General features: G+C 37.9%; 1 protein-coding gene across 2 annotated transcripts in view; it reads left to right on the plus strand.

Annotated features, from left to right (window-relative positions):
- Positions 1-15,000, plus strand: part of LOC144969470 (uncharacterized) — a 187,990-nt gene that overhangs the window by 35,154 nt on the left and 137,836 nt on the right. The window contains exon 2 of one of the 2 annotated variants that reach the window (XM_078908594.1): positions 11,792-11,931. The exons of the other annotated variant lie outside the window; for it this stretch is intronic. The gene's annotated coding sequence lies outside the window, so the exon portion shown is untranslated. The remainder of the gene's footprint in view (positions 1-11,791; positions 11,932-15,000) is intronic. 2 annotated transcript variants of the gene reach the window in all.

A 15,000-nucleotide genomic window follows, 5' to 3' on the forward strand; every position in this document is an offset into this window, starting at 1 on the left:
TCACTAGTGCCGCGCTGAGGACCGGACCGAGGACCGGTCCCACGGTCTTTTAGCTGTGAACCGTGGTCCAGTCCCAAAGAGGAAGACCGCCGGCGGTCCTCACTTCTTATCACCTTTCAACGGTCTCGCGCCATACTACTTCCCCAGCGATTCGTTGCCTCGGTCCTTTGCCTATCTTCCACCAATCACCACCCATCCCACTTAATTAATCGCACCCACCCCCCCTTTGCCATACACTAAACGACACAGACGACCATAGAGGCAGACGACCACCTCCCTCCACTCCGCAAACCGCCCTTTCGTGTGTGAGATGGGGGGAACAGGAGGCGCACGCCTTGGACGATTCCATTATACGGGGTAAATTTCAAAATTTACTACACCATAATGATCGCAATGACAATGATCTATGATGAAGGCATGACCCCTCTTCTCTAATGGGTTATTGTTTGAAATGTATGTGACTATTAAAGATGTGTGTGTGTGTGTGTGTGTGTGTGTGTGTGTCGAACCTAGCAAGTTGCAAGTCTGATTTTTTGTTTTCTTTTGTCCATCTCTTGTTGCCACTCCTTTCTATCGCATTGTTGTCATTTAAAATAATACAATAATATTAAAATTTCGTTTGGTGTTTTAACTAATCAAGTAATATGAGTTTCATTAGTTTCTTCCGTCCAAAAAAAAACCAGTTATAACGTCTGTATTTTTAAAAGGTTCAATAGAATATTTGGGGACCCCGATAGCTCAGTTGATAGAGCACTCTCTTTATACGCAAAGGGCCAGAGATCGATCCCGGGTGCAGTCGAGTTTTTTCTGAATCCCTGTTTACTCAGCAGTGAATGGGTAGCTGGGTTTGTTAGATCTGGCGAAAAGTCACCATCGACCCCACTTATTACTTATTACTTATTACCGCATCCACCCCCTCTTATTATAACTTCACGTCTCTCTCTTACTCTTCAATGCTCGCTGCCCTTTCATGTGTGTGTGTGTGTGTGGGGGGGGGGTGGGGGGGGGGTAGGAGTTGCGTGTGTGTATAAACGCCACGAACAACTCGATCAACGCCTTGGGTGATTCCATTATCTCCGTTAACGGGGATAAATTTCAAATTTTATTCACGCTAAATTATCGAAGTAACAATGAAGTACTGTGAGCAAATAAAGAAGGCATCACCCCTCTTCTCTAATTAGGTTACAATTTGAAATGAGTGTGACTACTCCGTGTGTTTTACTCCTCTAGACCACGGTTTTCATCGTGTAGCGGTCTTTAACGGTTCAAGAATGAACGATCCCATGGTCCCAAAGGTCAAAACGGTCTCTCAGGAATGTTCAATGTCGAAAAGGACCGCCGGTCCTAGGACCGGTCCTTGCGGTTTTCATTTCCCAGGGACCGTAGGACCGTGGTCCTTAAGCTTGCCAATGACAGCCCCGCACTAATTCTCACCCATCCATTTCATTAATCAACGACTATAGGCCTAATCTGCTCTCCAATCCTTCTCCCCTCCAAACCCCATCCTCTCTCTCTCTCTCTCTCTCTCTCTGTCTCTCTCTCCTTCTGTCTCTCTCTTCCTCTCTCTCTCTCACACACACACATACTCTCTCTCTCTCTCTCTCTCTCTTTCTCTCTTTCTCCCTTTAATGAGTTTGTGTGTGTGTGTGTGTGTGTGTGTACGTGTGTGTGTGTGTGTGTTTGTCAATGTGCTACTTTACACGGTTCTGTTACTCACCTTTCTCATTAATCAAAGATCATCAGGTGTCCAATCCTTCCACTCTCCTTATCTCATCCCTTGAACCCCCCCCCCCCCCCCCCCCCCACTGTCTTTCTATCTCTCTGTCTCTCTCTGTCTCTCTCTCTCTTCTCTCTCCCTATCTCTCTGTCTCTCTCTCTCTCCTCTCTCTCCCTCCCCCCCCCCGTCTCTCTCTCTCTCTCTCTCTCTCTCTCTCTCTTTCTCCCTATCTCTCGCTCTCCCCCTAATTGATTCATTCCAATACTTGACTCATCGTCATCGTCATCATCATCGCCAGTTGAAACTCATGACGCTTATTAACTTCCACATTACGTTCCATTGACTATAGTGAGGACATGGATTCTATGATTCGATCAATTATGAATGAATTGAGGGACGTCAAATAAAAAGAAAAAGACCCCTCACATCCAATCGGCACTAATGAGCGACCAATGATTAACATCCGACTGATATGATCATAAAAATGCCATAAAGTCTACTTCTGCTGTGCTTTGACAAAAAGACAATTTTTTTTTTCATTTTTGGCCAGAAAATATTGACTACAAATCGCTGTTGATTTTTCGTAATGTCGTAAGCGATAAGTTTCAAATACTATCATAATATCAGCAAATAAAAAAGGATCGACAAATGGCATTATAATGAATTTTACATCCTGTGGTATTTGCTAAAATCATTATTATCCCATAACCACTAGCTATGTCTCGTTGTTTAATAAAAAAAATTGTAATGTGTGTGTGTGTGTGTGTGTGTGTGTTTGTATGTGTGTGTGTATGTGTGTGTGTGTGTGTAATCAAAGTAACGAAATGTCACTTACAATAAAATGTTATGGGAAAATGCCATCGCTAAATATGAACACCTCACACTGTTCTTTTTTTTCTTTTTTTTTTTTTTAGAAATGGCAGGTCTTGAAAGTCATCTTACTTTATCACATTTTCACTCCCTCTCTCTCTCTCTCTCTCTCTCTCTCTCTCTCTCTCTCTCTCTCTCTCTCTCTCTCTTAATATATATATATATATATATATATATATATATGTATATATATATATATATATATATATATATATATATATATATATATATATATAAATGTTTTATTTGAATTTTCTGAGTACGGGAAATACAACCACAAATGATTGATTGCGCTGTGCTTCACTCACCATTAGGTTGTTACAACAATAATTTTGGGAAATGTCACACTTATGTTAAATCTGGATGATGCTTATTAAGCATAAATTAATATTAAAAAATGATAAATGATAAATTGCATCAAAATGATATTATTCAGGGGTGTGAACCTAATGCTTAACAATTGTTTTTAAGCGACGTGTAAAGGTCTGACATCCGAACCCACTTATGGGCCTTGATGAACATTGTTGCAATGGACAATTTTTAGATCATTTTTTTTTTTTTTGAGATTTCCATTACAACATTGAGCCCATAAAGAATTGGGCTATCAGATCTGAAATAAGTGCAAGTCGCTTTTAAGGTTGATTCATAAAATTTGAATAAAAGCACGTTCTTGCCGTGCTTTGAAACATTAAAATTTTTGTAGAAAACTCGTCCTCCAATGTTTTAATATCGATCGATTAAAATTACCCCCATCTTGTCAAAAACTCTGGAAATTGGGACTTCTTTGAAATCGTCGTTCATGAGAGTGTTTAAAAAGATGAGTTGAAGAACTCGACAACTAGACCAGCAGGCACTCTACTACATGGGCTGGATTCTATGCCCATTGACGAAATTGTGACTCTAGCCAGGAACAGACGTGCTTGGTCCCAATGATAATATGTGAGCTCCCTGTGGCCGTGACACTTTTATGCTGATGTAGCATAGCACCTTATAGGTCCAATGCAACACATACATACAAAAGATGAGGGTCATTTTAATCGACCGATATTTGAAGGGTGAGTTTTCTGCCCCATTAAAAAAATGTGTTGGGTTTTTTTGGGTTTGTTTGTTTTTTTTGTTTTTTTTTTGTTTGTTTTGTTTTGGTTTTGTTTATTTTTTGTTATTATTATTTATTTTTTTACAGACATCAGTTCTCTCGTACAGGCTTTGTTTGATCAGTCTCAAGGTTAATTCATGAAAATTTGAAACCATACACGTTCCTTGCCGAGTTCTGAACAACGTACATGAAAATGTCACTTAGTTAGAAAGTTCGTCCCTGAAATGTATAATATCAATCGGATAAAATTTACCCCCATCTTGTCAAAAACTTTGGAGACGGGGGTAGATGATTTAGTGTTTGAAAAGATGAGGGTCATTTTTATCCATCGACGTTTGAAGGACGAGTTTAATGTCCGATTTTTTAAAAAAAAATGTATTGGTTTGCTAGTTTATAGTTTTTTTGGGGGGAGGTATATTATTTTGGCGGTTGGGTTTGTTGTTGTATTTCATATTTTTCAGAGTACAGCAACTCCTGTTCCTCCGTATGACTAATTCACGCTGTAAATACAAAATTATTATGCTTTATCTTTCGAGGTAATCTGGCAATCTGAGATTTCCCTTTAACCAGTTAACTGTCGTACTCTGAAAAAAAACCCCCAAAAAACTCATATTTAAACAATTTGGCCAGAAAACTCGTCCTTCAAATATCGATCGATTTAAATGACCGTCATCATGGCAAAAAACTCTCATACCTAGGACATCGCGTAGTCCCAGGTTTTAGACACGTTGCCAAGATGAGGGTCTTTTAAATCGATCGATATTAATTTATTTGAAGGACGAGTTTTCTGGCCAACTTTTTTTTTTAACGAATTTTTCCAAAGCACGGTAGTTAACAACTGGTTAAACAGAATCACTTGACAGGAGGTACACGATGTATACATTACGATTAATAGAAGACAGGAGCAATTTGCATAGCTTGCTCAATTTTAATTGCATAAGTACGCTGCGTATTACTGAATTATTATGATTGTTCATCGTTTGTAGATAGTTGAATACTCTTCATCATCTTCCACAATGTTATGTCAATTTCATCAGGGGGAAAAGATAATGGAAGAGGCAAGTTTGTACTTATTACAAACGCAGCCGATTTTTTTCTCTCCCAAAATAGTTCTAACTTCAAATAGAAGGAACGAAATTGACGTCACATAGATCTTTCTTTGTTTTTTTTTTTTAGACATCCATTATAATGTGTAACCTTAAACGTTAATAGTCTGGTTAATACAGTTTAGTGAGAATTACTCATAAACGTGGCTGGCAAAAAACAATATCAAAGATCGGAGTAACGTCAACTTCATTCTATCTATTAGTGTCCTACATGCAAAGCGTTGGCTTGGCAGGCCTTGAAAAGCACTTTGAACACGTTTAGAGGATATTGCTTTATTCTGAGAGCTCAAGATGTTTGTTTTTTGTTGTTGTTGATGTTTGTAATTGTCCAACATCAGGGATTAGATTACAAATATATTACTGTGGATTATCAAATCTTCCCAAACCAGCTGAATCTCATTAGACTTGTAGTAGAGGGCGGTGAGGGCTGCCTGAAGTGTAGCCATCGTTAGGTTATAGCCTGACACTGAAACCCAAAAAGACTGGTGTTTTGACGTCATTATTTGGTTTTTGCACCGCCTAGTGAGTTGGAGTTAGTAGTGCTCATGGAAGCAAATGGTCCCATTGGTTGAACTATTGAATACAACACACGATTTGTTTTCTATTGTGGCAAAAGACTAGCATTTTGACGTCATTTTTTGGTCAGTGTCAGGCTATAAGTTAACGATGGCTACGCCTGAAGCCTGGGATCGTGAAAATACTAACGAAAAGGTGATAATGGAGTAACTTTGGATGGGAACAATGCAGGCAATGGACGTTTCGGGTGCAATCGCTTCGTCAGCACAACAATAAACAAATGAACGTTGAAAGCAAATAAAATGATAATAATATTTTATTTGGTTTCAACGTTCATTTGTTTATGCTTGTGCTGACGAAGGGTTTTCACCAGAAACGTCAATTGTCTGTATTGTTCACATAAGAAGCCTTTCCATTATCACCTTTTCGTTTTTATTAGACTTGTAGTAACGTTTTTGTAATTTCCATTATCACCTTTTCGTTTTTATTAGACTTGTAGTAACGTTTTTGTAATTTCCATTATCACCTTTTTCGTTTTTATTAGACTTGTAGTCACGTATTTATTTGTAAAAGTCAAAAGTCACACTTTGGGTGAAATAAAATTTGTTTCCTTCTGATTCTTCTAACGGAATCCGTAATTGTATCACATGCAATGAACAGACTGTTTTATAATATTATACTCTATTCTGCATCTTCTGGAACTACCTTGATCCGTGATAATACATCAGCGTGCTGCTATCGGTTGAACATCCTTCAGAACACGTAATCTGTCCGTCTTTATTTGTTGTCCCGGTGAAATATGGCCAGTTCCTGTCTTGATAAATCACGCCTGAAAGAAATTGGATTATCTTTTTATTGTTGATAGGTCACGCACTTCTTGAGTTTAGTGTCGATTCCAGACATGAATTGGATTTTCTTTCTTTTTTTTTTTTTTTGGCTATCTATTATTACTATTTTTTTAAATATATATTTCGTTTTCGGGAAGTAGTGAACGCTTTGTGACAATAGATCATGTAAAGCGCTTTGAGGTTTGGATAGAAGTTTTGGACTTAACTGGTTTTTCAGGACAGAAAATAAACGTTTAACCACCTAACCCCAAAATCACCACATTTGTGCGGCTATGTCGTCTAGTGGTATGACACTCGCTTTCGGATCGGAAGGTCCTGGGTTCGAGCCTCGCGCTCGCGCATAGTTGAGTCCTTGGAAAAGGCTCTTTACTCACATACTCTCACCGTACTCAGGTGTAAATTGAGTACTTGGTCGTTAACAGCGTTGTCTTTATCCGAAAAATTGGAATATCACCTAACAGGCGGCATGTTCCGTCCTACATGTTAAATGTTGCTGTTGAACAGGGACCCCTTGTAAAGCGCGTTGAGCACATTTAGTGGATAACGCTGTTAACGTCCAGGTACTCATTTTACACCTGAGTACGGTGAGAGAATGTGAGTAAAGAACATTTTTCCAAGGACCCAACTATGCGCCGAGGGCGAGGCTCGAACCCAGAACCTTTCGATCCGAAAGCGAGTGTCATACCACAAGACCACATAGTCGCACAAATAACGGGACAAAGTGATATTACGCTGCTAGAAACTGCTGCTGTGGATTGTAAAAAAAAACTAATGAACAAAAATGAGTAAAACGACTTCAAGAAAAAAAGAAGAAAATACCAAATACGGAACGTTTCGGGCTCAAAACCCTTCTTCAGCCATCAACAAAAACAATAATAACATACTTTAAATGTAATGTATTTATGTTTTTGATTTTTTCTTTTTTTTTTCTTTTTTTTTTTTTTTGCTGTTGTCTGAAAACGGGTTTTGAACCCGAAACGTTCTTTGTTTGTTTTTTTATTATTCTTTACGCCTGTGAAATAATGGGGCAAAGTGTGTTTTGAAATTTAGCAACTTAATTAAAGAATTAGATGCGCGGATCCATCCAATCCTCTATCCTTCCCGGATAGCCAAGTTGTAATTAATGTCTACCAGATGGAATATGAATTCATAATAATATTATATTCTTTGCAACCAAAGACATGTTTTGCTCTCCCCTCAAAGCGAATTTTATGCAAACCCGATACACTCAAAAACATCTGGCAAGGTAGAAACTCGATCATTCTTTGTTTACAAAATATTGTGTACATAATAGGATTCAACAGTCGTGACGTCACTTCCCTCGTAATGACGCATGGTAACTTAGTAACTGGTTCTAAACTCTCGGAACAATGGCGGACGCCCTTATGAAATACTTCTCCGACGAGCGTAAAAGAGTATCCAGAGGAGAAAAACATTATAAATCTGATCATGTTTTGACTTTTATACATTCTGATCACATGTCATGTGAAAAAGTTCTAGCCAGAATGAAGAATAAAAAGTACAGATTTTCTTTGTTTAGAACCAAGCTGCTCGTTGCTGGGCGGACGTGACATTAGACTATTGAATCCAATTGGATTCAGTAGTCTGATGTCACGTCACTCGGCAACGGCGGCCATCTTGGTTCTAAACAATGAAAATCATTACTTTTTATTCTTCATGCTGGCTAGAAATTTTCATATGCCTTTTGATCAGAATGTGTAAAAGTCAAAACATGATCAAATTTATGGGGGTTTTTTTTTCCTCTGGATACGCTTTTATGCTCGCCGGAGAAAGATTTCATACGGAGTCCGCCATTGTTCGATAGTTTAGAGCCAATGTTACTAAGTTACCATGCGTCATTAGGAAGGAAGTGACGTTACGACTGTTGAAGAGTATTGTAGCCAGAGAAGTCCACTGTTGTAGCCACGTGGTGTTACTAAAAGCAGCTTATCTGAGAAATGTCCGTACTGTTTCGAAATCATTCACACGAATTCAATCCATTTGCCAATCATTGACAGGGTATGATCTTAATCGATTACCGATCTCCGTTTAGGTTTGTTTCGTTTTATTATGTTACTTAAACATGATGCGACGTTCGATGCTTCCTAGTATGCTGACTTCGCAAGAAGAACATACAAGGTGATCAAGACTTATAAGAAGTGTCAGTGGTGAGAGGTTGGTTAACTAGCCAAATAGACAAGCGTAGTTTGTTTCAACAACTCATTGGTAGTAATGAATATATATGATTCATTGTAATGAAATTGTATTGATCTTGGGTATCTAATTTAATTGTGTCACTGAGGAGTTTGGTTCGTCTGTTCTAACATTAACACGAATTCACCATTTCATTGTCATACACCTTGACATTAAATCAATTGTCTTCACGATAATTGCGCTTCGAAAATATCAGTTTTGACCCGCAATCATTTAGATAATCGGAAATCTGTGTAAAGCTATTTAGTGAGAACTATCACCAATGTAGTCTAAAAGCATTTACAGAGTGGTCTTGACAAAATCAACAATATTATATAAATCAGCGTTCAATACAGTTAACATCTCTGTTCTGTTGGCCAGGGACCCCTGTACTACCTTAACATTAATTTTAATGTATAAAGTGGAAATGATTATCTAATGGCGTCTAAAATTATAAAGTTAGTCGTTTCGTTCAACCATTCATTCTTTAAAAAACTTATTGTTTCACCTGGCCTGCTAATTGACTACACGTTGTTAGCGTTTAAGAATTTATAAAGAAATGAAGTGAGAAGGAAAGTGCCAGAAGAAGCTGAAGCAAAGTAAAAATCTTCGCGGCTGGGTAAGGCTATCGAACCGCTGACTTACTGGTACGAATACTCCGCTGGCCTAAGTTAATTGTGTCTGCTCGTTGAGCTATCGACCAGCTTGAGTAAGGTCGCGGTTGAGTCCCCTCGCCACGCGAATTTTTTACGTCTTGTTGTCTCCTGAAATCTTTTTCCCCACATTCATTTTTTATACGAACACAAGTGTGTTCATCATTTTCTAATTAACAAAGACTTTAATGAAAACTGCGCTAAATCAATACTCACGTTTATTTAACACTCATACTTCTTTTCTGTCAGTATTTAATTTTGGTTCAAAGATGCATGTACCTCCCTTTCCAAAGCGGTAATTAGTCGGGATGATTAGACCCAAAAAGGGAATTTACAGATGGACTAGAGATAAATTGAACTTAGAAGTTTTCAACTATATCTAAAAATAAAATTTATTGCACATAACCTAACGACAATAACCCAAGTTGGATATTTGTGCATGAATTTTTCAATTTGCCCTTATCACTGGATACCACATTTATGATCGTCATTTGTATACAGTTAGTCCATTTTTGGCAGTATATTTTGGTTATACACCTTGTGTGTTGTCATCTTTTTTCAATCTGTAAAATTCAGTATGTCTTTTCTTTGATAGTTTTCCTGTGTCGATTTTATTAGGTATTATATTAGATATGAGATTAGCAGCTTGAGAAGACAGCTCGGTTTTTTATTTTTGTATTTTATCTGAATAGAGGGAGAAAAATCATAATTAAATCCCTAGCATCCTAGGTGACCTTAGCCTGACACGGTTGACTGACCCAGGTGTTGCAACGTATTGATGACAGCAGATGTTATTCCAAACGCTACTGTTTAGAAGGATGATAATATCTTCTCAAAAATGCCACCATCGTATTTCTCGTGACGTTTTACATTAGATAAATTACAGGCGCTGATATGACCTAAATGTGTTGCAAGTGCCGTAAAACCCTTAAAAACAAAACAAACATTAGATAGTAAATTTTATGAGTATCCAAGGATTGTTATAAATTTGAAACAGTTTCGTTTTTTGTCTCTCCTGAAAACTTGAGGTTTTAAGATACGATAGTTTTTGTACCCTACCCTCGATAAAAACTAACTAGAATGAGCGCTCGGTTTTTCTGCTCGCTTCACGGTGTTTGTCCGTTGATGGTTGTGGACAATTACCTTTAAAACTTTAGCGTTTATATAGCGCAATATCCACTAAACGTGCTCAGAGCGCTTTACACTGGGTAACCAGCTCGCACACAGACAAGACATACGTAGAGTTACATTTTTCCGACCGAGACGATGTAACGGCCAGGACTCGTTTTAACTAAGTACGTGAGAGAATGTGAGTAAAGTGTTTTCCAAGAGCTCGAAGTGGTCTCGACCGACTCGTCGAAGGAGTTATAATAGCATAGCGCACTCTGAGTCCTATACAGGTGAACTCGATGCTTATTAGATTTGACATCAATTAAGGTTAACTTAAGGCTTGGGTAGAAGTAAATTCCTAATGCTTTGACATTAACATAACCCTCCTCCCCCCCCCCCCCCCTTACCTAACAACCTAGTTTCTTTTCGATTTAACATGAATTACACGTTGTCTTTGTTTTGTTTTATGTCTTATGTTCTTTGTTTTTTTTTTTGTTTTTTTTTGTTTGTTTTTTTTTTTTGGGGGGTGGGGGGGGGGGGGGGGGGGGGGGGAGGGTTGGTTTTATGTTTGATATATTGTTTTCATTTTAACGGCAATAAATATTGCCGCTAGATTATTATCGTTCAAATTTACAACAACAACAACAACAATAAAAATAAACAACAACAAAGAAAAAACCAAAACAAATAAAAATTATAACTGGCATTTTTTTGCCATTTTAACGATCATATCATTTTTTGATATCTAGTTCAACCCGATATCATACCGGGTCATACATCATCTATAGTAATATAATAGACGGACATGGTGGAGGCGATGGCTTACAAATAAAGGCATCGCCTCTAAACATGGACAGATGTGAGGACGGAGAAAAAAAATGGACAGGATAATCGCATGGTTGTGTCTTATCTCTGTGCATCCATAAGGAAGTGATATGAAGATAGTGGTTATACAACTCGTTATCATCATCGTTATCATCACCATCATCATCATCATTATCATCATCATCATCATCATCATCATCATCATCATCATCATCATCATCATCATCATCATCATTATTATTATCATTATTATTATTATTATTATTATTATCATTATTATTATTATTATTATTATTATTATTATTATTATTATCATTATCATTATACACATCATTGTCGTCGTCTGTCGTCGTCGTTGTCATCATTATGATCATCATGATCATCATTATCATCATCATCACCAGCATCATCATCATCATCAGCGGCGGCAGCAATATCATCAACAACATCATCATAAAATCATCATCTACAACAACAATTAACGAGAACTGACATTTCTAGCAATAATACATATTTTTATTCCAGATACGTACTTACTTAGTCATTTTTATATGTGCATATTATGCAGCTATTAAGTGATTTTTAAAATAAATTTCAACAACAAGAGTATATAGTTTGTACATCATTGCTTTTAAAAATTAAGGATGTCAGACAAAATTGTTTATTTGATTTGCTGATAACCACAAGGATATTGCATTATCTTTTTATCTTTAAAGAAAATGTTTTTACTGCCTAACAACCCTCTTCTCATCCACGGTTAGCATAGAGGTTACAACAAAGGATTGTTTTGCAGCATTAGATGTCACTTTACTGTACTTTTCACATCCGAAGCCCTTCCATTTTCACCTTTTCGCTAGAAATTTTAAGCACTACTTGAGAAAGAATTAAAGGAAGCAGGCCTGTCTGAATACAGCCACGCAAAAGCAGCCGATCGCAAAAATGGAGATGTTGGTGGATGCCCTATGTGCCTCAAGGCCCGAAGAGGATTAAGTAGTAAGTAAGTACTTGTAGGTCTAAGACCATATTATGTGATCGCTCGTCTGTATGATATTGATAGTGCGGCTATATGGTCTTGTGGATCGGAAGATCATGGGTTCAAGCCTCGCTCGGCGCATAATTGAGTTCTTGGAGAAGGCTCTTTACTCACATTCTCTCATCGTACTCAGTTGTAAAAGTGAGTACCTGATCGTTATCAGCATTGTCTCTGTCCGAAGACAATTGTAATCTCGCCTAACAGGCGTCATGTCCCGTCCTACATGTTAAATGTTGCTGTTGGCCTGGGACCCTTTGTAAATCGCTTTGAGCACGTTTAGTGGATATATCTCTCTATAGATAGAATGCGCTTGGCCAAGGAGTTCACAACATTGCCATCCGGAAGTATAACGAACCAACACACAAACTCTGTGTAACCATGAACTTTTATAGTCTGATTAATACAGTTTAGTGAGAACAACTCACAAACGCGGATGGCAAAAACAATAACAAAGGCCTGAGTGACGTCATCTTCGAACTATCTATAGATAGTTCGAAGATGATGTCACTCAGTCTTTGTTATTGTTTTTTGCCATCCGCGTTTATGAGTAATGCTCACTGAACTGTATTAACCCGACTCTAAACGTTCATGGATACACACAGTTTTGTGTGTTGGTCCGTTATACTTCCGGATAGCAATGTTATGAGCTTCTTAGCCAAGCGCATACTATCTTTTGGGAAGACCTGGTGCCAAGAAAGGATATTGAAAGTAAAAATGACCAAATATAATATCATAACAATTCGTTTTTGTTTGTTTAAGAAATTATACTCATTCTCCACAATAATATCGAGTTACTTATCGAGGGCTCAACGTGCACGTAAGTGTTCAGCGGCGCTTTACAATATTAATTGTAATTCAAACATTTTTTTTTTGATAATTTTGAAAACACAGAAACACCCCCTCCCCCCCCCACACACACCCACACAACACACACACACACACACACACACACACACACACAACACACACACACACACACACACGCACGCACACACACACACACACGCACGCACGCACACACACACGACCATTCGAACGTAACTCATGTCTCATACTCATATTGTTTACTATAGAAGATAGTATGCGCTTGCCTAAGAAGATCACAACATTGCCATCCGGAAGTATAACGGACCAACACAAAAAACTATGTGTAACCTTGACCGTTTGTAGTCTGGTTAAGACAGTTGAGTGAGAATTACTTATAAACGCTGATGGCAAAAACAAGAACAAAGACCGGAGTGACGTCAACTTCATTCTATCTATAAAATCATCTAAACCACCCCGACAAAATATCGTTTTGAGGAGGTCGTAGGTCACAAATATTATCGATCAACTGAGATCCATTTTCAGGCAGCCGTGGCTTTTTATCCTCTATCTAAATATAAAATGTGATAAAAGGACTGTCATATTCTACGTGGCTGTCAAAAGCCAAAATTGATTATCTAAATATTATCTGGTTTGACGTGTCAAAGCGTAGCCATCCATCGTTAACGTATAGATAGAATGAGGATGACGTCATTCAGGTCTTTATTATTGTTTTTTCCCATCCATGTTTGTGAGTAATTTTCATTAAACTGTATTGACTAAACTATATAAACGTTTAGGATTACGCAACGTTTTGTGTGTTGGTCCGTTATACTCCGGATGGCAATGGTGTGAGATTCTTAGCTAAGCGTATACTATCTATAGATAGAATGAAGTTGACATCATTCTGGTCTTTGTTATTGTTTTTTGCCATCCACGTTTATGAGTAATACTCACTAAACGGTATTATCCAGACTATAAAAGTTCATGGTTTCACATAGTTTTGTGTGTTGGTCCGTTATACTTCCGGATGGCAATGTTGTGAGCTTCTTAGCCAAGCGCATATTATCTATAGCCTGACATTGACCAAAAAATGACAAAAGACAAGTCTTTGGCCATACAAGAAAACAAATCGTGAGTTGTACTCAATAGTTCAATCAATGAGATCACTTGTTTCCTTGAGCTCTACTAACGACAACTCATGTGGCGCTTCACAAACCTTTAAAATGACGTCAAACTATAAGTCTAGTGTCAGGCTACAAATTAATGATGGCCACGGTCAAAGTGTCAATAATATGTCATCGGTTCAGTTTGGTTTTATGTTGGAACGAACGAGCTTTCTAAAAATTGAGTTTTAAGATGAAATTATAAGAATAGTAGTATTAGTAGCGTATGGCTACACTTCCCAATTTATTTTGTCAACCCAGCTTCTAAAGTCTTCCTCCGCCCTAAGGATGGTTTCGTAGCCACCTTCAAGTTTAGTGACTGGACAGTGGAGGACGATGTTATCACTGGTCTCTGGGGCTGCCTGACATTTCTGGCAGGTATCATTGTTTCCAAGTTTCCATCTGCACATATTTGATGCATTTCTTCCATGTCCAGTTAAGAGGCGATTTGAGGAAGTCCAGTATTTCCTGGCGTTATTGAATGCAGGCACTCTTTTGGTTGGATCTTTAATGATGTTTCCTCCTCTTGGTGGAATTATGATTATTTGTTAACCAGTAACTGCCGTACTCAAGGAGACACGTATTTGAAAATTAGACTAGAACAATCCTCCTCCCGACTTCTTGAGGGAGCTATCGTTATAGCCTGACACCGAAATTCAAAAGGACTGGCAGTTTGACGTCATTATTTGTTGTTTTTTTTTTTCACCGCCTAGTGAGTTGTCGTTAGTAGTGCTCATGGAAACAAGTTATTTAATTGGTTGAACTATTGAATACAACTCACGATTTGTTTTCTTTTGTGGCAAAAGACTGGCATTTTGACGTCATTTTTTGGCCAGTGTCAGGCCATAACTTTACAAATGCCAATGTTAAAGTCACACAACTCTGCGAAGTTTGTTTACAAGCCAGCAGTAATGCTAAAACTTTGTTCTCAACACACACATAATATAACATTGATTAAGACGATTGAGATATTGAGTGTGCTCAGATATTGGGTTTGAATATTAATCCAGAAGAGCGAGTTGAAGTGTAGCGTGGCCTTCGTAAAGTTATAGCCTGACACTGG

The sequence above is a fragment of the Berghia stephanieae genome, chromosome 3, assembly GCF_034508935.2.
Source record: "Berghia stephanieae isolate SIO BIC M18660-M18661 chromosome 3, UCSD_Bste_1.3, whole genome shotgun sequence".
NCBI classification, from domain to species: domain Eukaryota; kingdom Metazoa; phylum Mollusca; class Gastropoda; order Nudibranchia; family Aeolidiidae; genus Berghia; species Berghia stephanieae.